The sequence below is a fragment of the Pan troglodytes genome, chromosome 11 (assembly GCF_028858775.2).
Source record: "Pan troglodytes isolate AG18354 chromosome 11, NHGRI_mPanTro3-v2.0_pri, whole genome shotgun sequence".
NCBI classification, from domain to species: Eukaryota; Metazoa; Chordata; class Mammalia; order Primates; family Hominidae; genus Pan; species Pan troglodytes.
The window spans coordinates 6,751,566-6,774,798 of NC_072409.2; the positions used below are offsets into that span (position 1 = coordinate 6,751,566).

Genomic DNA, 23,233 nt, shown 5'->3' on the forward strand with positions numbered 1-23,233 from the left:
AATGAGGAACTGTTGCTCATGTGATTATGTGTGAAACGGTGCTGAGTCATGTAGGATTGTGTGCTTTTTTGAATAGTCATGCTGAAGTATTTAAGGGTGAAGAGTTATGCTATCTATAATTTACTCTCTAAAATCATAATCACTCTGTGATTTTCCCTGTATACACGTTAATAAATTTGTATGCCTTTTCTCCAATTAAAAACAATACTGTAATCCCAGCACTTTGGAAGGCCAAGGCAGGCAGATCACATGAGGCCAGGAGTTCAAGACCAGCCTGGCCAACATGATAAAACCCCATCTCTACTAAAAATACAAAAATTAGCCAGGCATGCTGGTGCACGTCTGTAATCCCAGCTACTCGGGAGGCTGAGGCACAAGAACTGCTTGAGCCCAGGAGGCGGAGGTTGTAGTGAGCTGAGGTCATGCCATTGCACTCCAGCCTGGGCAACAGAGAGAGACTCTCTCTCAAAAAAGAAAAAATCAAAATAAAAAAATAAACGGGTTCAGCAAAATATACTGTATAAATAAATGGGGACCTAAGATAAGCAAAATGGGATAAGTTTAACAAGTGTTAGAGTCCAGGTCATCGATATATGAGGTTTGTTACACTTTCTTTCATGTATTTTTACACATTAAAATAAAGAACCAGTTCTGACTGTGTCATAGTACAGTGTCTTCAGAATGGGCCTTAGCAGACACTGGTATTTACTGAAGCAGACCAAGATGCGGTACTCTTCTGAATTCAGCACCGTGTGGGCTGGTGTCTCCAGCCAGCCAGGAGAAAATCAGCATTGATCCAACTACTTAAAAGCACCACTTTTAGAATAGAAATTTAATATATTTACTTACGTTTGGATTGTCTCTGGTTCTCCTTAGAAAACCATGAGTTAAAATGTCTGAAGATTTTCATTGGGAGCAGCTGGGTATACAGACAGGTTTGATGTTTTATTTTGTGGTTTTGTTTAGTTGTGTTCAGTAATTTAAATGAGAAGAGTGGTAGGACCACTGTTGGTAGTAGGGATTTCAAGATCCACAGTGAGTTGGAGATTAAAGAAGAGAACAGAGCAGTTCTGGTTTTTAAGCCTTCACAGGCCCCACTGACCAGGAGCACATCTTTGGCGCATAGGGTTTTGTTTGTTTGGGCTGATAGACCCGGGGACTGCGGTCCAAAGTCCATCTCAGAAGGAAGAGCCGTTTTTCATAGCGCATCGTGTCCTGCTGAAGAGCCGAAATAACAGGGATAGGGAGTGGTCCTTCACAGTTTATTTGTCTTTTTCTTGAAAGGTTGCTTACGTTTTGGAAATGGGATTATAGAACAGTGTTTACGAACTGGAATTAAAGATTCCCAGGCACACTGGGTGCAGTGGCTCACACCTGTAATCCCAGCACTTTGGGAGGCCGAGGCAGGCGGATCACTTGAGTTCAGGAGTTAGAAACCAAGACCAACCTGGGCAGCATGGCGAAACCCCATCTCTACCAAAAATACAAAAAATTAACCAGGCATGGTGGCGCACGCAAGTAGTCCCAGCTACTCAGGAGGCTGAGGTGGGAGGATTGCTTGAACCTAGGAGGCGGAGGTTGCAGTGAGTCAAGATTGCACCATTGCACTCCAGCCTGGGTGACAGAGCAAAACCCCTGTTTCAAAAAAAAAAAAAAAAAGAAGAATGTCAGGGCACCACCATGACCCTGACCTGCAGCCCACATTCAACGTGGTTGTGAAATCTTGGTGGGTGGATGATGGCCCCAAGTTCCAGGGCAAAGTAGCATGGTCTGTGTCTAGTTTAGGAACAAGTGAATGGGAATCCTGGGCATATCGTTATGTGGATTTGCTACAGACAGTTGGGACAGACCAGGCGGCCCCTGATTTCTGCCCGGATTCCCCTGTGTTAGGAGCTCCGGAGAATAAGACTTTAACCAGAGCCAAAGATGATCATGATTAGGAAGGGCAGGCCCAGAGTGCATTCCAAAGGCAAATTTAAAGGAAACTGTTATCTGCCATTTAGATCATTTACGTGTGTTTCCATGTCCTACACCTGGGGAGTTGAAAAGCCGCACAGGCAGAACACTAGTGTGAAAAACATGAGTCTTACAGCCTCCACCTGCTGTCACCCTACAGAGCATTTGATGCCTGCTAGAGAAGCTTCTCTAGTGATTTGAGACAGTGTGGGACACACACCCGATGAGGGGACCATTATACTGTCTGACTTATGGTTCTGGTTTTTATTTTTTGATAGCTCTCAGGACCAACCCCAAACAAGAAAATGTTTTTTACATTAATGGATGCTTCTCGTGGTCGAGAAATCTGACTCATTTGTATTACCGCAGTGAGTTCCAGCAGGCCCCAAACAGAAAAAAATAAGATGGGGAGTGGGACGAGGCAGTGGCTCAAGTGTGACCCTGAGAGTTCCAGCCAGAGCTGTGGCCCAGCCTGCTCTCTGACCTTGAACAGATGCGTTTTCTAAGGCCAAATGCCCTCGCTTTCCTCGTCTACAGTGGCCTGTTCCAAATGACTGCATCTTATTGTGTTATTTAATTTACATCCATGGTTTTTTTTTTTTAATTGATCTGTTTACCACTTGATTGTAAACCACCTGAGGGCGGGCAGTCGCAGGGTTCATTGTTTTGTCCCCAGCACTTGCACGGTGCCTGGCACATGTGCCCTCTGTGAGTGCTCCCTGGCTGCAGTTTCCCTGCTGGTATAAAGAAGGGTAGGCTTATGCAGGGCATGGTGGTTCCTGGTGCACAGTGCACAGTGGACGTGCAATAAATAGTAGTTACCAGTGCCAGCAGGTGTCTTTGGGACTTGGAAGGTGGCAGGTGGTTATTTGGGACCTGGAAATGTTCATTCTTAGCCTTTAACTGCCCAAAGTAGTAACATTGGAGAATGAAAATAGGTACACCTTCCTCTATCCCACAGCAATTCTGAGTTTACAAACAGTAAATGTGTTGATGATTGTTCAGTTGCAAATATTACTTCACAAAAGCCCCTCCTAAAGAATCAACATTTAGTTGTTGATTCATACAGCTGGAGGAAACTTTGAAATTTAGAGCTAAATTGAACTTCTCTGAAATAGGCTTATAATCCTGCCCTCCCAGAGGTAGGCAGGCAGGCAGGCACCCTGCCTGACTGGCTCCTTTCCTTCTTTCCTTTCCTTTCATTCCTTCCTTTCCTCTCTTTTTTTCCCTCTCTTTCGAAATGATTTGAAGAGTTGCTTACAGTGTTCATTTTGGCTCTCGGGAGTACAGCACTGACAGAAGTTTCCTTGGGAATTAAAAATTGCAGCAGTAATTGCAAATTGAATTGTTATCTCCTTCAAAAATCCCAGCAGCTCCAGGCCATACCAGCCTGGTAAATGGAAATGTTAATGATTTGCATGTTTGTACACAGTGTGGGTGTGAGCGAATGAAATTAACACCCTTAGTAGAAGAGCTGAGTATAAAAAGCTTCAGCCCACAGACCTTGGCAGATTGTGGGATTTGCTGTGCTGGAAGCAGATTGGCAGGCCCAGGTGGGGCTGGGGGTGGCAGGGGGTGAGTTAAGGATTTGCCTCAGTTTTGAATGCCAGTGGTTGCTCTGCCATAGGGGCAAATTTAGAAATGTTTGGATTCCAGCCAGCAAAGGTGTTTAGACTTGCCTCTGCACACTAGATAGCCAAGTAGCATCTGGGGCAGCTGGATGCCCGTGTGCCAGCTAATTAATATTGATCCAGAATGCACAAGGGCTGGGTGCTGCAATAACCACTGGCTCAGTGCCTTCTAGCTAATAAGTAAGGCAAGACAAATTACTTCACATTTCCAGGCCTGTTTCTTGATCTCTAAATGAGATTAATAATAATGCGTACTTTGAAGGACTACCGTGAGCACTAAATGAGATAATTCACATAAAGGGGTTATAGCCCTTAGCATACAACGAGCATTTAATGAATATTAGTGATTCTTGTTATGCATTGCATAGTAAAGAGAACCCTGGATTTACCAGATCCATGGACATGGATTATCTGCCTGGCTTCATCCCAATCCCAATGGCTGTGTGAGTTTGGGTAATTCTCCACCTGTTTCTGTCTCTCAGCTTAAGGTATCGCATGCCTGATGGTCTTGAAGGACCCTTTGCAGGCTGTGCATCAATGACCATCAGCAGTGGTCACTGCCTTTCATATGTGCTAGCTCCTGGAGCATTCAGTACCTGCTTAGACAGCATCAGTTTGGCTGAGCTGAGGGATCATAGGAGTGCTTTTTATGGTGTTGAATTTCTTTGAAAATTTCTTTAGAACTCTGGAGCCCAGGTGCCAGGGTGGAGTCTTTGTTCTCCCACTTTCTAGTTGGCTGACCTTCAGCAAATTACTTAATTTCTGGGCCTCAATTTCCTCATCTGCAAATAGGGCCCACTTCATAGGATGTTGTGAGGATGAAGGAGTCTGTCCATGCAAAGTGCTTAGGACAGTGCCTGGGCGTGCAGTCAGTATCCAGTCAGTTTATTATTGTTATTACTTTTAGGCCACATACAGAGAAGTTACATTTAATTTTGGTTGAAATGATGTTACATTATTAAAGAAAAACATTGGAACAAACGGACAAAATGCAAACAAGAAAATGCATGTTGAGTGGCTAAGCCTAAAAGACATAAATGACCGGGCATGATGGCTCACACCTATAATCCCTGCACTTTGGAAGGCTGAGGTAGGAGGATCACTTGAGCTCAGGAGTTCAAGACCAGCCTGGACCACACAGTGAGACCCTGTCTACAAAAAATTTTAAAACATAAAATTAACTGGGCGTGGTGGCACGCATGCACTGGCATGGTGATGACTCACTGCAGCCTCTGCCTCCTGGGCTCAGGTGATCCTCCCCGCACTTCAGCCTGGGTGAACTGAGACCCTGTCTTAAAATGAATGAATGAGTGAATGACCTAAAACATAGTGAGGCAGCAGAAGTGTTAGTCGGTGCCATTATTCTTTTTCAGAACGGCTGCACGATGCATATTTTTCATAGAATTGTCATCATATGCAAATAATTTTGCTTTTTTTCTTTTAATTTTATGCTTCTATGTGGTCTTAATAACTGCTATGACTATGACATTCCATCATGTTACTGTTCCATAACTTATGAAATCATTCACCTGCTGTTGAATATCGAAATTATTTCCACTCTTTACAGGTCAGGCAGCAGTAAGTAGCTTCATTAATATAGTTTTGTGATTCTGTTGAATGATGTCCTTAGGATAAGTTCCCAGTGTAAAGTTCCCAAGCCAGGAACATAGAAATAGCTTTAAGGATCTTGCCTTGTTGTTTTCCAAAAGTGATGCATTTTCATGAGTGATGTATAAATTTACCAGTTACTCTCAAGCACATCAGCACTGAATATTATTTTGAAATCGTTCCTCTTGTAAAACTTAAACTACACTTACAAACACCATTTTGATGAATTATCTGATGGCACGGGACTCAGAGAAAGGGTATGGGAAGTTCAAAAGCCATTATCGGTGTTAAGAATCCATTTTGTTATAAAATTTAATTTCCCACAGTCATTTGCTTTGGGCTTGACTCAATCTCATTCAAGTGCTGAGTTTCATAGAAAGGAGACATGAGGCTTTTATTAAGCGTACCCAATTACCATCACAACTTTTTGTCTTCTGCCTTCCAGAGAGCAATGATTATTAAATACTTGAGTTTCTTCACATGAAAGAGACAGAGTGAGCCCAGAAGTGTTGTTAACATTGTTAATGTAATGCTTACTGTTAGGCAGCGTGACTAATGACCCAGCAATCCCTCTTCGCTGCTTCTGTAGAGAGCTAACCATTTCCCTAACTGCATATGGATGACAAGAGCATCAATTCAATTGTTAGGAAAATAGATATATTAAACAGTTTGCTGGGAGGGTAGTTTGAATCAACTAGTGCAGAACGTCAGGGCGTTGGAGTGAATAGAACGGACAAGGCCATTGGTTCATCAGTGAGGTTAGAGGCCATATTGGGATGTAGTCATAAACTGGTTCAGGGTAGGAGAGAAAGGTAAACAAAAGATTATTTAACATGACTTTGGAATCACAGACGTCTTGAGCTAGAAGAGAAGAGTAAAAATCTCAAATTATTCCCTAATTTTGCCAATGAAGAAATTGAGGCTTCTAGAAGTGAAGTAACTTGTCTGAAGCCCTGCAGCTAGAGTGTGGCTTTGTGTCTCCTAAGTTAGGATAGCAATATAACAGTGATATAATAACGCATGTAATAATATAAAACCATACAACATACTGTATATGTTATGATTTTATATTTACATGTTACAGAATATTCAATACATTGTATATGCAATCCATTATGTATTGTATCATATATAACATATGATGCAATAATATATGTAACAATGATACAATAATAACATATTGGGATACAGTATTACAATAATGCCAGTGGCTTCCTATTTGCCAGGCATGGCACTGAAAGGTCTGTGTATATTAGGAGCTTCCATTTGGGAGCAGTTGACATGTAACTAAAGTGTCCTGGAAATCGGTTTTTTCTTAAGTGAAAGATCAGATGTTGGAAAGGGAAACCCTAAGTGTGACAGAATTTTTCTCATGAGAAATATGGGTGTAGTTTTGGGTGTGGGTAAGAAAAGGGAAGGAAACTTCATTCTGTCATCAGATACCTCCAAATTTAGAACAATATCTATCCGTAGCCATTGGTTTTCGGATATGCTTTACCCTGGGAACGTGCGTAAAATACATTTCCGTGTTTGGCTATTTCTTTCCCAGCTGCATAGAGGGTGTCACCATTATTTTAGATAATAGCCATGGCCAGTGGCCACTTTAATCACTTTTCCAATCACTTTTCACTGATTGCTTCTAAGGCACTTGATTTCAGATGTCACTTTTTGCTGAAATACCTGGGTAACTGTTTCAGGGGGCCTTGTGGACTACCGAGAAGTTTGCCTCCAGGGGTTGGTAAACTTCTAAAAATGCCAAGTCATGAATATTTTATGCTTTGCAGGCCCAAGAAGCAAAATTAAGACTATTATGTAGATACCCATAAAACGATTTAAAGTGAAATCATTTAAAAATATGAAAACCATTCTTCACTTGCAGGCTACGAACAAGCAGCCTCCTGTTTGACTGGGGTTGCTCAGCGAGCCTTCTGGCTTCTCCGGCACACACACATTCAGGTCTCCATCTATGCAAATGGAGACCTCCTTCTTCTTCTCACCACTGTAATAAGGAGAAAACAGACAGTGGAAGGTTTGTAGAACCTCATGATTGACTATAGAGGCTTTCAGCATTTTTCCTTTACTATTAAATGGGACACTGTACTAAAAAAAATTCTATTGTTTCTATATTTGTTCATTTATTGATTAGATGTTCATTCATCCAACAAATGTTTATTGAACAGGTCCTGTGTCTCCACTGTTCCAGGCACGGGGGATACCTAGTGAGGAAAATAAGACATCTCTGCCCTCTGGAGTTTTTAGTTTACATATGAACAAGTATAATATGTAGGCTTTTGGATGACAGGTATCATATAGAGGAGCCAGGGAAGGGGACAGGATGGACGGGGGAAGAGGGTTGTTAGTTTTACATGTGATGGAAAGGGAGAGTGATCAGAAATAAGGAGCAGAAGCCTGTGTGTTGCAGATGTCTGGGCAGGCGTGCTCCGGAAAAGGAAGAGGTGGCGCAGAGGCCCTGACCTGGGAATGTGTGACTAGGGCAGAGGCTGGAGACCCATGGCAGATGAAGCCAGGCCTTGAGATGACTGTAAGGACTTGGAAGGGAGAGCCAGTGGGATTTACTGAGGGGTTGAGTATGGGGTGCAAGAGAGAAAGAGTAGTCTAGGACGACCCCAGCGGTTTTGTCCTGAGCATCGGAAGGTTGACTTTCGAAGCAGGAGAGCTTCAGTGGCACAGATTGTGGGGGATGATTGGGGCTGTGTGGGTACAGAGTGAGTTTGAGGTGCCTGTCAGAGATCTACAAGGAGGTGGCCATTAGGCCATTAAAATCTGGAGTATAAAAATCTGGAGTTCAGAAAAGAAGTGTAGGCTTTTTTGAGAGTTGTTGACATAAAGATGGTGTTTAAAGCTATGAGACTGGGTGAGATACCAGCAAGTAAGTCAGAGAAGAGCAGGGGCCAAAGCCTGAGCCCCAGAGCACTCCAGCATTAGGAGGTGGAGGAGATGAGGGAGCACCAGCAGAAACCTCGAAAGACCTTCCAGGAAGGTAGGGGGAAAGCAGGAGACTGGTGTTCAGAAGCCAACTGCAGAAAGTATTCCTGAGGAGGAGGCAGAGAGGGGGCTTCGGTGACACATGATGCTGACTGGGTCAAATCCCGTGAGGACCAAGACTTGGCCTTGGCATTCAGTAACATAGTGGTCACTGGAGACCTTGACAAGAGGTGTCAGTGGGGCCAGGCGCAGTGCCTCATGCCTGTAATCCCAGCGCTTTGGGAGGCCGAGGCGGGCGGATCACCTAAGGTTGGGAGTTTGAGACCAGCTTGACCAACATGGAGAAACCCTGTCTTTAGTAAAAATACAAAATTAGCCAGGCATGGTGGCACATGCCTGTAATCCCAGCTATTCAGGAGGCTGAGGCAGGAGAATCACTTGAACCTGGGAGGCAGAGGTTGCAGTGAGCCAAGATCACGCCATTGCACTCCAGCCTGGGCAACAAGAGCAAAACTGCACCTCAGAAAAAAAAAAAAAAAAGTGTCAGTGGAGTGTTGGGTGTGAAAGTGTCAAATGAGCAGAGGAGAATTGGCCACAGGGAGCATGGGCATTCTTGGAGTTTTGCTGAAAGCGGGAGTGAAGACACAAGGTGGTAGTTGTTAAGGGTATTGCGGTCAAGGGAAAGTTTTTTCATAAAGGGTGAAATAATGGCAAGGTTGAATGCTGATGGGAATGACCTGGTAGAGATGGAAACATCACTCAAGACCAGGAGAATTGCCGGACGAGAGAGACGTCCTGATTATCAGCTGTGGTGCATTGAGTATTTACAGTCATTGCTGACAAATCACCCCGCTATTTAGGGAGCTTAAATAACAACTGGGCACCTAGTTTACACTTTTTCGCAGCTGGCAGTTCAGGCTGGGCTGCTGGGCTCCTGGTCTTGCCTAGGGTTCCTCAAGTGTCTACAATCAGCTGCTGGGAGGGCTTATCCCTGGGCCTCCAGCAGGCTAGCCCAGGGTCCCTCCCGTGGTGGGGTTGCTCACCTGGTCAGGGAAGGGGGGCAGCCCTGAGGCCCCAGGTCAGAAGCCGCACAGTTACCTCCACTTTATTTCATTGGCTAAAGCAGGCCACAGGCCAGCCCAGATTCAAGGGGAAGGGAGAGAGAGACCTGCCCCCTCCCTCTACCTGCCCTTCTAACAGGAGAGTGCAAAGTCATCTTGCCAAGCTGTGGGTATGAGGAGCAGGGAATCGTTTGGCCATTACTGCAAACAATTTGTCACAGCTGTCTGTGAGCTAAGCATGTTGCTTTCAATCATCACAAGAGTTCTTTGGGGTAGGTAGTATGATTGTGATTTTACAGATGAGAAAACCAGGTCACTGAGCATCCAGTAACTTGCTCAAGATCATGCAGCTAGTAAGTGGCAGCATTGGGACCTAAACTGGTCTCTGACGTCAAAGCCCCTTTCTTCCCTATTTTCCCTTCCTGCAAGTGTCTGTTTACAAGGGCAGACTAGAGGGCCCCTCCTCCCTTTGCTTGTTAGGCATGGGAATAATATTTTTGTGGATGATGATTATCTCATAATCAGGGTGGACTGAGGGAGGTGATCATCTTGTTGTGGCTTGCATGTTTACTCTGCGGGGATTGGACAGCTGTATTTATGAGAATCCCATTGAGGTCACAGTGGTGTGTTATTGACACAGATTCATGTCTCTGCTCTCAGGTGGTCCCTCAGTGCCCTTTGACAGCCTTTGCCCTTGTCCTTGGTCAGCTGACTCTCCTGTCCAGATAGTCACACATGTTCCCCTTCACGCCCCACTTTGTTCCAGGCCTCTGACTTCCTCTGTCTGCCTTTATCCTGGCCCCTGTCTTTCTGGCCCTGACACAGGTACACTCAGCCTCTAGTCCAGGTTCCCTCTGCCCAGGTCCTCTTCCCTCCAGAACTTGTCATAATCAACTGTCTTTTCAACCAACTGGACTTCAAGCTTTCCAAGAGCAGAATCCAAAATGTGGGAAAATTTGAATTAGCATCAGGGAACTTTGTCTCTGCCACTGGCTGTATAGTCTTGAGCAAGTCCTGTACCCTCAGGTGCAAGAATCTGGGAAGAGTGGACACTTTGAGCCATCTCCAAGGCCATTCAGGGAGAGTGAGATCTCTTTATGTCCACCTAGGAAACCCGTGGCCTAGAGCTCAGTTCTGTTCTGTTGCAGTGGCTGCAGTGTGTCCTGGGTGTATACCTGATAGCCCTGCATTTTGCTGCAAGAGCTGCAGCCTTCTCTCTGCCCTCTCCTAATTCAAGCGTCAAAACCTTGTTGGCCCCAGAGCTAGAGCCGCTGCAAGCCACTTCGCTCATTTAGGAAAGCAGGAGGCAGGTCCTGTGCTGAGTCTGCAATCTCAGCAAAGACCTCAGTGAAAATGTTTTCAAGCTCTCTTTGGATAGAGGGAGCAGAGCAGTGAGTAATTAGGTTCAATCACCCATTTCAAGTCTCTGTGACCTTGCTTACATAGGGAGCCTGGAGCTGGGCCCTTCTTGGAGTCCCTGGGTTGGGATCCCAGCCAGCTGAGTGTGAGGAAGGGAGGGAGGGAGCGAGAAGGGATGGAGGAGAAGCCTGGGCCAGCAGAGGGCTGCTGTCTCTGCTGCGCTTTCAGCAAGCTCATCTCAGGCATGACATTCAGGATGCAGAGTTGCTCTTTATTTTTTTATGTAGTTTGCTAAGAGAAAATAGCCCCGCTACTTATGTATCAGTGTAATCCAGGGGAAATTACTTAATTTCCGTCAGCCTCAATTTGCTCATCTGTAAAATGAAGGCAACTAATTACACCTGCCTCAGCATATGAGGCGTGAATACGAGAATGCTTGACAATACTTGCCATAGAGTTAGCCCTCGATAAATTTCAGCTGTTAATGTTATTATAGCACCTTCACATGTTGTTGTGTTTATATTGTAAATCATTGGTTAAAGATATTTTTATTGTCATGATAGCTCCATACTTTCAAGATGCGTCTTTGTAGTATTTCGTATCCATTTAGTCATTCATTCACTGAGTTTGTATTTATCAGACACCTACTTATGGACAAGGAACTGTTGATTATTATCTTTCTGTTCAGGTTATGATGAGCTGTTCATTTCTTAGTGCTTGCCACTATAATATTCAGAGCTACAGTTCGCTGAGCACCTGTTTCAATAGAGTTGCTCACTTGGGAGATAGATTCTAAAGTCCGAGCATAAAGAGAACATGGCACAGAGGAAGAATTAGCCTTGAAAGATCCCTTAAATCATCTGTAAAGTACAGTGTACATCGGAGGTCATCAGACTTTTTCTATAAAGACCATATAGTAAATATTTTAAGCTTTGCGTGGTCTCTGTCACATATGCTGCTTTATTTTCCTTTTTATAGCCCTTTAAGATGTAAAAACCTTTTGTTAGCTCTGGGCCCTTAAAAAATAGGTCTTTGTCTACATGAGCAGACTGTGGTATGTCTTCTCCAGGATGGTCCGGGGATCCCCGCCTCCTGGTATTCACACTCAGGTGTCATCCCCTCCCTCTCTGGATCAGGGCTGGTCCTATGACCAGTAGAATACAGCAGAAGTCATACAAGATGTTGTAGCTTCCGCCAGCCTGTCTCTCTTGGATCCCCTGCTCTGGGGGGAGACTAGCTGTCCTGTGGTGAGGCGAGATCACAGGTGAGGGTCTGTGGCTCTGGCCAGCAGCCCACAGGGAAGGGAAGCAGCTCTTCCAGCCCCAGTCAGGCCTCAGGTGACTGCAGCTTCATGAGACATCTTCCTGAGCCAGAACTATCCAGCTTGTGTCAGCCACTCTGCCTTTCAGGTCATTATAAAATCTGCAGCAGGGAACGGGGTGCGGTGAGGAGTTCTAAAGAATGCCTGCTTGCCTGCAGAGTTACATTGATTTTTTATTAAATGTTTGCTGGTTACACTTGTCAACAAATCTGTTTATGGAGAGTCATTCATGGGTGTTCTTATTATCATGCATTTCTTGGAGTTTCCATCATTCCAACCAGAGAGAGAACATTTACCATTCAGCAGATGGCTGCATATGGACAGTTAAGTTTCCTGAGGGAGTGATGCACCTCTTCTGGGTGAGCCAGACATTGAGGTACACCACTCAGTCCTGGCAGCAGCCCCCACTAAGGTTAGGATTGGCAGCTAAACGTCTAGCTTGATCCAACTCGCTCCTGATGCCCCTGCTTCCACTGATACCCAGTGTGGCCTCTGCTGAAACACAGCAGTGCGCTTGCAATCTGGGGAGAGCTTTTGCTTTCACACTGAATAGCTTCAGATGGCTTTGCTCTTTTTCGGTTGTGCCAAGAGGCCCTTCTACACTAAATGGCTCATCCATGGGTAGCTACCATTGACCTCTATCGTGTGGCCTGCTTTGGGAAGACAAGCCGGGTCAATTGGTTCTGCCTCAGGAATTTGAAACCGGACACAGGGAAGCATTCTAATCATTGGCGGGGATTTGAGCTAAAGAATCTACAGAATTGGAACCAGGCAGTCCCTGTGTGCTTCCGAATTATGAGAGAGTGGTAACTCAGAAGAAGCACGTTCATGCATTTATCTAATGAACATTGATTAGACATGTGCTGCATGCCAGGCATTGTTTTAGCCACTTGGGTTACAGATATCCTCATGAAACCTATATTGCTAGTAGGTGAAAATACACAATAGACAGTCAACATTATCCGTTAGTGAGTTGCATGTAAAGAAAGTGCGTGAACAATGAGAACACATGGACACAGGAAGGGGAACATCACACACGGGGGCCTGTTGTGGGTGGGGGGAGGGGGAAGGGATAGCATTAGGAGATATACCTAATGTTAAATGACGAGTTAATGGGTGCAGCACACCAACATGGCACATGTATACAAATGTAACTAACCTGCACGTTGTGCACATGTACCCTAAAACTTAAAGTATAAAAAAAAAAAAGAAAGTGTGAAGGTGATGAGTGCTGTAGGAAGGAGGATAAGGGGGCATCAGGAATTCCAGGGATCGTGGGGTCAGGTTGCAGAGCTAAAGAGAGTGTCCGGGGTGGCCTCATTGAAAGGTGAGATCTGCGTCCAGTCTTGAGAAGGTGAAGCAGTTGGCCAAGCAGATACCTGGGGCACAGGCATGCCAGGCAGGGGGACCTGGTAGGTATTGAAGGAACAGCATGAATCTAGTGTGACTGCAGCAGAGTGAGCGAGAGCGTGCCAGCCTTGGGTTCATTGCAAGATTACATTTCTGTTTCATTTTAACAAACCTTTGAGCACCTACTCTGTGTCAAGTAGTATTTGGCACAAAGCTTTTCAAACCTGGGTTCCCCATCTGAACCACACAACACAGAACTCTGTGACTATTTGTTCAGCTCTTCAGCTCTTCCAGGAGTGTGACACAGCTGATGCTTTCTGGATGCTTGGGAGAGAAGTTCATTCAGTACATCTAATGCATGCCCTAGGGTATTAGGCCTCATTCTCTGCTGGAACCCTGACTGAAAAAGGCAGAATTCCTCTGCCCCCAGCCCTTGCCCTGTAATTACAGACTAGTAAATACCATGAAAGATCAGAGCTAGGATCTGAAGGGTAAGTCAGAGTAAAGTAGGTGAAATGTGAGGTGGGCCCTTGGGGAGGGAGAGGATACTGTCTAGGTGAGAAAACTGTGGGCAGAGACCTGAGGCAGAGGTGGGAGAGGGGGTGAGATGGATTTTGTAGGGCCTGTCACAGCCTTGAGTTTAAGAACACTTAAACTCAATCTCAAGCTAAATAGTCATTAAGTGTTTGGAGAGAGAGAGAGAGAGAAACTGATTGAGAGGATACGAGATTTGTGCTTTGAAAAATTGATGAGATTGCCCTGGCTGCAGTGGGAGAAAGCCTCGGAATGGCAAGAATGGAATTCTTAAGCTGCCTTGTATTTGCAGGCAGATAAGGGTGGTGGCAGTGGGACAGATTCCCTGGATATAATGGAAACTCCAAGAGGACTTGGGAATGGATGGGATCTGGGGTTTGGAAAGGTATTGTCAAAAGACAACATTACAACAATGTAAAGACCTGAATTGGCTTTTACCTGTGATTCCAGAATTGAGCAACACTTGAATAGAATTGAGTGTTCTGATGGGCCAAGCAGAGGAGGTTGGTTTTATAGAAAGAAAAGGACTGAGGAAAGCAGAAACAGAAAATAAAAAGCAGATTGGTTGTTTGAGAGTTACTTTTCTTATAAAGGTTAAAGCAGAGGGGACTTTCTTATCATGCCAGCTACAACTGGCCTGTTTGGGGATTTGGCTATTCTCTCTCTCCTGATTTCTCGGAAGGTCAGATAAAAATCTTATTTTGGCTTAGTGGTATGGAACTTGAGCGTGAGTGACACCATTTTGGTTTGGTCTATTGGGCTTATTGCAGGAGCTCAGTTCAAACCAATGACCTCCTATAAATTTAATTTAACAATTTCTCCCTTTTTGTCATGCTCACACCTAGGAAACAGTGTGACCAAAACTTAGGGCATCAGCACTACTCCGTCATCATTATTTTGGGGTTTAAATCTTAACACATCATTCATGGGTGTCCTCATTATCATGCATTTCTTGGAGTTTCCATTATTCCAGCCAGAGAGAGAACATTTACCATTCAGCAGATGGCTGCATATGCACATTTAAGACTTTTTTGAGAGGATACAGTGCACCAGGGAGACTACCGTTGTGGCTAATGACTATGAGGATGATAATACCAAGAGTTTGGAGTATGCCCCTTAGCCAGGGTCCCCATGAACCAAACCAACTGAAATCATTTAGATCAAATAATGAGCCAGATGGGGAATCTACCTGTTTTAGCCAAGCAGCCTGTTTGTTCGGTTTATCCATGTGCAACAAGAAGCATTAGCAACTGTGCAGATTATTTCCTGTTCGGCTAGAAGGTAGCATTTCTGTTACCTACCATCCCATGACTAGGTTTGGCATGACAGATCCGTTTGTTCATCAAGTCTCTGTAGAAGCTACTGATTGTGCAATTCCGGCGATGTAGCATTATCCTGCCAAGTGAAAAAGGTAGGCATAAGCAAGGAAAAATCAAGAGGAGTCAGAGCCTCATTATGATAAAGAATCTTGTTCTGATGTCTTGGGAAAAGCTGTCCACAGCATGAAGTTGTCAGCTTGTCCTGGTTTGCAGTTTGACTGCCTGTGATTATAACGTCCGGTGTTTGGGTGAACTCACTGTGGCCCACATATCAGGTATGAGACCTGTCCCTCATAATATACATGGAGTTGTCAAGCTCCAGCTTGTAGGGCTTCTGGGACAGAGCAGTTCTTGTGCGTATTTGGAGAGTTGTAGCCAGATGTTTCCAAATAGGAAAGTAGAAGAATTCCGGATCCATTCCAGCCTACAAATAGTAAAAACTCAAAAACAACGAACAGGGCTACAATCTAATAACAGGTGTACTATAGTTTTTTCTTCTGAAACATAGTTTTTCTCTCTACAGTCACCCTCATTTCTACTAAAGATAATCAAAGCGAGGTGAATTTTTTTGCAAAATGAGCTTAGTCTCGTCAAACTTGGCCTGATTATTTACACAACTGCAGTAATGCTAGTGATTGATCACAAAGTTTGCTTTGCTGGAACTTTGGATAAGAAATCTCAGATTGGACTTTTAAAGGACTCTCAAAGCTAGGAAGCCAAACTGATATTTCCAACTATATTCTGTTATGAGAGCAGACTCATATTGAACTTAATGGAAATAACTATATTAGCACAAAGATAAGAAGAGTCACAAATAATTTCCGAATTCTGGAGATATTAGGTAGGGAGAAAACATAAATATTTCGTTTTTGTTCATAAGAGTATAACTTTACCAAATTGCTGAAAGCTAATATAAGGAAAAAGGTGTTTTTTTTTAATCTGAGAAATAAAACACCAGCAATATGTCAAATTAAAAACCATAAAACCCACAATTGTTATTTATCATTTTATTCTGTCTCATGTAATTAATTTTTGTTCTGCTTGATCTTGGTCAGTAGTTTCACAAGCCCATCAGTTTCTTTATTAGAGTTCTGGAAATGTTTAGCCAGTCCAATGGTATGATCTTAAAGTTATTAGAGACCTCTTCTTGTCAAAGTCCTTTCCATCCTTTCCATGAATCTCCTTGAAAACACAACATTTTAGGATTATAGTTGCTTGCAAAAAGCATTGAGAAAAGCATCAGAATAAAGCAAATTAACTGTGGATAACAAGACTTAAAGCGACCATGATTAGAGATCTGATGAGGGTTCATTATAATAATGATCAGTTGACAAGGAAATTTGGCTGTTTCTGTGGCATACAACAAGTTAACATGATAACCAAAATTATGACTGACAGCATATCAGATGATCAGATAAGCCTAATTGGAGTAATGTCTCTCTTTTTCACGGTGAGAGACTCATCCTTTGATGTTTTCTGGGGGCCCAACTGAGAAACCTCAAAGTGAATTTGAGGTCAGAGAGACTTGATCTAAAATTGATTTTGAGAAGTTCGTCAAAAATATCAACAGGTTTAAAACAATTAAAATAGTATCACATGTCATTGTGGAAATAATAGTTGTTCATTTAACCAGTGATAAGAAAAAGACTTCAGAAGGCAAATACAGTAAGTTACATAGTTGTCAGCAAAAATTTAGCTCTTTTAATATTGAGAAGACTCACGTTTCTTAAGTAATCAAAGGCCTAATAAAAGAAAATGCAAAGCGCAAGAAATTGTCTTGATAAAACACAAAATCTTTATTTCCTAGGCCAATTATCTAGAAAGAAAGAAAAACCTTTCACTATTTCTTATTAAGAGTAAATCAATACTCCAAGAAAGCATTGGGACAAGCATCAGAACAAAGCAATTAACTGTAGATAACAAGACTTAAAATGACCTTGATAACCTCGTGTTAAGAGAGAACCAAATTCTATTTTGCATTAGCATCTTTCTATTTTATTTATTTATTTTTTTGAGACAGGGTCTCACTTTGTCACCTACACTGGAGTGCAGTGGCACAATCTCGGCTCACTGTAGCTTCCACCTCCCAGGATCCCACCTCTGCCTTCTGAGTAGCTGGGACAGCAGGTGTATGCCACCATGCCTGACTAATTTTGTATCCTTTTTTTGGTAGAGATGAGGTTTTGCCATGTTGCTCAGGCTGTTCTCCACATCCTAGGCTATATGCGATCTGCCCTCCTTGGCCTCCCAAAGTGCTGGGGTTACAGACATTAGCCACCATGCCTGACCCATCAGTGTACTTTTGATATTAATGCTCAATTTTTAGAAAAAAAAAGTTTTAGAAAAAAATTGGACATTATAAATAATTTCCTTTTAATTTTAGCTTGATCAAACATAAAATTCCTTTCACAAGATTCATCTTCCACAAACCTTTTACCATTTCCTGATTGATTCTGTTTTGTCCTCTAATGTTTCTCTTTCTCGTTTTGGAAGAACCGTCACTCCACTGTAGAAAGAAAAAATTACTTTCTTTTTCCCTTAACAAAGTCTCATTCTTTATAACTTCCTATTTAGAAAGTATCTTATTTCCCTCACATACAGAGTTATTTCCTTCTAGTTTTAATGGTCATCTATTAATTAGACTTTTTAACTCTTGGTAACCTTAATTTCTAGTGAAAAGTAGGGAGTGAGCAAATTTAAACTGTTTTATATCAGCACTTTGTACATGAGCACCATTTCTTAATTTTTAGGAACATGTGCCCTAATACAGTTTTTTTCATGTTTATTAACAGACTCACAAGGCCCGCATGTATTTAATTTATGCCATATAAAAACAAGATGCCAGAATACATATACTTTACATTTATATTCAGATATTAATGTTTCAGTATTTTAACTTATTTAGAAACAACTCAGACATTTCATAACTATTACTTAACATAACTTGACTTTTAGATTTCAAGTTACTGGCCAAGCACGGTGGCTCACGCCTGTAATCCTAGCACTTTGGGAGGCCGAGGCGGTCGGATTGCCTGAGCTCAGGAGTTGGAGACCAGCCTGGACAACACAGTGAAACCCCGTCTCTACTAAAATACAAAAATTAGCTGGGCATGGCAGTGGGCACCTGTAGTCCCAGCTACTCGGGAGGCTGAGGCAAGAGAAGCGCTTGAACCCAGGAGGCAGAGGTTGCAGTGGGCCGAGGTCACAGCACTGCACTTCAGCCTGGGCAACAGAGCCAGACTCCGTCTCTGAAAAAAAAAAAAAAAGATTTCAAGTAACTGAAAAGGATTTTTGAAACTATGATTTAATCCATCTATAAACCTTTATCCCCTTTACATTCACCTAATTTAGTCATTCTTAATATTTATGCTTGAAATGCTTCTTAAAACTAATCAGTGAAGGAGTTCAGGAAATGCCATTCCAGAATATGTCGCATTAGTATATTGATCACTTCCAGCTGCATGTACTTGAAATACAACAAATGCAGGGAGAGGCATTCTCTGAACTCGTACCTGCCCAAAGACAGATTCTCAGAAGAACTCAGCTGTCATCAGTCCCTCCTCTGCCCCATCATCTTACATTATTTTATTTTTGTTGACAAACAAGACAGGTATAAAAAAAAATCACAGAATCGAAGAAACAGAAGTTAAATATGATTCTTTATATTTCAAACCATTAATCTTTCCATTTTCTGTTCCATCACCCTAAGCAGTTGTTAGCCAGACAACCCTAAATCTGTCCTTCCAAAAAGATGACTCTGGGATGAAACGAGTTTAAAAATTGACATCTCAAAGGCATAAAATTAAACACCATTATTTGTCAAGACAAAGAAAGGGGTGAAGTGGGAATCCCAGTTAAGACACAGTGGTCCAAGGTGAAGCTTATTGTTTGCTTGTTTTTTATTTTTATTTTGAGACGGTTTCGTTCTATGGCCCAGGCTGGAGTGCAGTGGCATGATCTTGGCTCACTGCAACCTCCACCTCCCGGGTTCAAGTGATTCTCCTGCCTCAGCCTCCCGAGTAGCTGGGATTACACCACACTCAGCTAATTTTTTGTATATTTGGTAGAGACAGAATTTTGCCATGTTGCCCAGGCTGGTCACGAACTCCTGGCCTCCCAAAATGTTGGGATTACAGGGGTGAGCCACCACACCCAGCCACAGGCTTATTATTTAGATTTGAGTCTTGCCTTCTTCATTGTAATAGTTTCTAGTGATTCAGGGTGCAGAGAGGCAGAGCCCTTACAAAATGGAGATTTCCTTTATAGATGTAAATTTCTTACAGAGTTTCAAAGTAGCCAGCTGAGTGCCAGAAATGTAGGCCCTTGTACATTTTATTTAGCAGTATAAAGTGAGTCAAGGATGCCACCAGGTTCCTGGCTTATGTTAATGGGTAGTTAACATCCACTGAGATAAGAAATACAGGACACTTGTTGCTGTTTATTTGGTTTACGTATAAACAGTGAATTGTGGTTCTTTTAGGGCTTTTTCCATTTTTATTCAACACCAGAGTGTAAACCATTTACTGGAGGTGTTCACAGACTCGGAATAATTGACTTCAGTTCTTCCTGAAGTTCTTAACTTGTGGGATTTGGGGGCTTTTAAAGGGAGTGACTTGGAGGGACAATTCTCCACCTTGAGAGAGGTCTCCCTTTCATCTGGCACGGCATCTCCAGCACATCTCCTCTAAGCACCTCTGCCCAGGCAGGTAACTGTGCACGAACTAACCTTGGAAAGGTCAAGAGACCTGGCTGTGGCTCATTTTTCTTTCTTTTCTTGGGTACTTGGGCTCCTAATGAAAATGCTTCTCATTCAGAGGTTCCGGGAAGCCTCCATCCATGAGCAACTCACATGATTTACAGAAGAATTGCTATGCTGTGTATCTTCACGTGGGTAACACACTTGTTCCTCACAGCCCATAGGGTTTTGTTATTAAACTATTGAGACCCATGTGATGGTGGAGTATCAAGATTGACAGGTTAATTTCCCATTTATATAGAACATTATATGAAAATTGATTTTTTTAAGGCATGGGGGTGGAGGATCGTGGGATGTGTGGCGTGGTGAGAGAGAAGATTAAGCATTTAGTGTTTTCAGCTACATTTAAACTTGTCCTCCTTGGCACCAACCTAGGGGCTGCTCTGAGTTCTAAAGGAATCACAGGAGGCTGGTTATACAAGTGGCTGCATTGCCTCCATGCGTTTCCTTTGCTTCTTCCCATTAAAAGCCAAGGACCACCTTACTCTTGAGGCATTTTAAAAAATGAAATCTAAGGAAAACATGCTCAGTTGAGAACAGACTTTTGGGGAGGAGTGAATGGGAATTCTATGCAAGGCCGGGTGCGATGGCTCACGCCTGTAATCTCAGTACTGTGGGAGGCTGAGGCAGGCGGATCACTTGAGGCCAGGAGTTTGAGACCAGCCTGGCCAAGATGGTGAAACCCTGTCTCTACTAAAAATACAAAAAAAAATTATCCAGGGGTGGTGGTGCACGCTTGTAGTCCCAGCTACTTGGGAGGCTGAGGCAGGAGATTTGCTTGAACCTGGAAAGTGGAGGTTGCAGTGAGCTGAGATCGTGCCGCTGCATTCAAGCGGGGAGGACAGGGCAAGACTCTGTCTCTAAAAAAAAAAAAAAAAAAAAACTGTATGCAAGTTATTTGATTGGCCACTCAGAAAGATTACTGATTGATTATGAATTGAGTCTGTTGTCCAGGCTTGCATTCTCAAATTTTCCAGTATTGTCAAGAAGCCAAAGGCTGGTGTTGATTTGATTTAACATAACATTTGACTTAACATAACGGATCCTATTGGTAATTTTATTTCATTATCTTCGCGTGGTTTTGAACCTCAACACCTCAGCAGTCAACTTATTTTAGATCTTCCATTTCATCAGAACGCCATCATAGTTCAGCTAAATAATTATAGTATGACGATGTAGTTACATTTAAGTACTGTGAATGTAAAACATTTGGGGCTGAGAGAAACATACACTGAAACCCGGTTTCTTACTTCATCAGCAGATGTTAATGAGGACTGTCTAAGTCTCTGGCACTGTGCTGGGCACTGAGCAATATAGAGGCTTTGCCTGCCTTTTCCAGGAGGCATCCTCTCACTGCCAGGTGGAAAACAAAGGCAGTGGATGTAACCTACAACACAGAGAGGTGAATGCTATGCAGAGAGCTCTGGCCTCATTACCCCATCTAGGAGGTCAAGGAAGTCTGTGGGAGAAAAAAATTATTCAAACAGAGAGGGAACCCAGCATCTTGTGGACAGCCTGGATGGTGACTTTGTGTTGATTTCAGGCCGATTGGGCAGCTCCTTGTGTGGCTGCCCAGTTGTGTAGTGGAGCTGCATTCCATACAGGTGGGGGGTTGGGTCTGAAAAGTCCACACAGCACCAATTGCCCATAGTCAAAATCACACAGAGAATCCTTGTCGGAGACCCACAAAGCCAGTTGTCTGCAGCATTGGAACAGAATGCTGTTTCTTAAAAGCAGGGATGGCAAATGGGCCAAATCCAGTTGGTGGTCTGTTTTTATAAATAAAGTTTTGTTGGAACACAGCCATACCCATTTAGTTACATATTGTTGGTGCTGCTTTCTTACCAAAGTGGCAGAGTTGAATATTTGCAACAGATTTTATGGCCCACGAAGTCCAGTGTTTTGTATGTTGCCCTTCAAGGAAAGTTTGCTGCCCTCTGCTTTGGAGCAAATGAAGGAATTTGTTTTATATTCAGGTACTACGTTGTAAAAAGAAAATTGTTACCTTTAAACACCAGAATCGTATCAGTGAGGTGAGATATTCACACCCCAGAACGCATGAAGGAACTGAAGCAGTCACCTCGCCTCTCCATCTGACCCTCACCTGGCATCATATGCTCTCTGACTAAATTGGAGAGTGATTTGCCTAAAATGTGTCTCCTTCCTCCTTGCCCTGCCCTGCCTCTCTGTTTGTCCAAATGCACGTAGCTGAATTCGCCTGAGTTTTCTCCATACTCCACTATATGCCCCTCTGCCAAGACCAGCTAGGTCGGGGAGACCCTAACCCAGCGGCGCTAGAGGAATTAAAGACACACACACAGAAATATAGAGGTGTGAAGTGGGAAATCAGGGGTCTCACAGCCTTCAGAGCTGAGAGCCCCGAACAGAGATTTACCCACGTATTTATTAACAGCAAGCCAGTCATTAGCATTGTTTCCGTAGATATTAAATTAACTAAAAGTATCCCTTATGGGAAACGAAGGGATGGGCCAAATTAAAGGAATAGGTTGGGCTAGTTAACTGCAGCAGGAGCATGTTCTTATGGCACAGATCGCTCATGTTATTGTTTGTGGTTTAAGAATGCCTTTAAGCTGTTTTCCGCCCTGGGTGGGCCAGGTGTTCCTTGCCCTCATTCCCATGAACTCACAACCTTCCAGCGTGGGCATTATGGCCATCATGAAAATGTCCCAGTGCTGCAGAGATTGTTTATGGCCAGTTTTGGGGCCAGTTTATGGCCAGATTTTGGGGGGCCTGCTCCCAACATGTCCACCTTCTTTGATTTGCAAATCCATAAAAGCAAGGGCAGCTTTGTCGCGGTGAGCTACTTCTCACAGGAGTCAGGATCCACGTCTGCAGACTATACAAAGACAACACAGATTAAAAGCACAATCATCATTGAAATCACAGAGCTTCCAAGTGTTTTTATCCATTTTAATGGGTTACTAGATAAATATGTCCAGTAAGTATAATTGTTCTCTGTGTCAGCCCTTGTTGAAGGAATACTCACGGCAGTGGTGATAACCTCTATCATAGCTACCATTAAATTACTTGTTGTGACTGGTTGTCCCGCTTTCCTCAGGTTTTCTTCCACCATCTGTGACAGCTTCTTGATCTGTCCCCAGGTGGGTGGCTGTGTTCGACAGGTGTTGCTCATGACAGTTGGGGTCCTCCTCAGCATCAGTCTCGACATGGCTGCAACTGAGGGGTCCTTGGGATCCTCCCGGAATCTCTTCCTTGGCATCTGGCTCATGATAAGGTTTCAGGTGTCTTGATGGTATCCAAATCGGCTGTTGATTTTGGGCTGGAGAAATACAAGCATAACCTCTACTCCAAGTTATTATTTTACCTATTTCACAACTTTTTGTTATTGGATCTCTCCACTAAATCAGTTG

General features: G+C 43.3%; 1 protein-coding gene across 9 annotated transcripts in view; it reads left to right on the forward strand.

Annotated features, from left to right (window-relative positions):
- Nucleotides 1-23,233, forward strand: part of RAPGEF1 (Rap guanine nucleotide exchange factor 1) — a 162,239-nt gene that overhangs the window by 32,179 nt on the left and 106,827 nt on the right. The window lies entirely within an intron of this gene.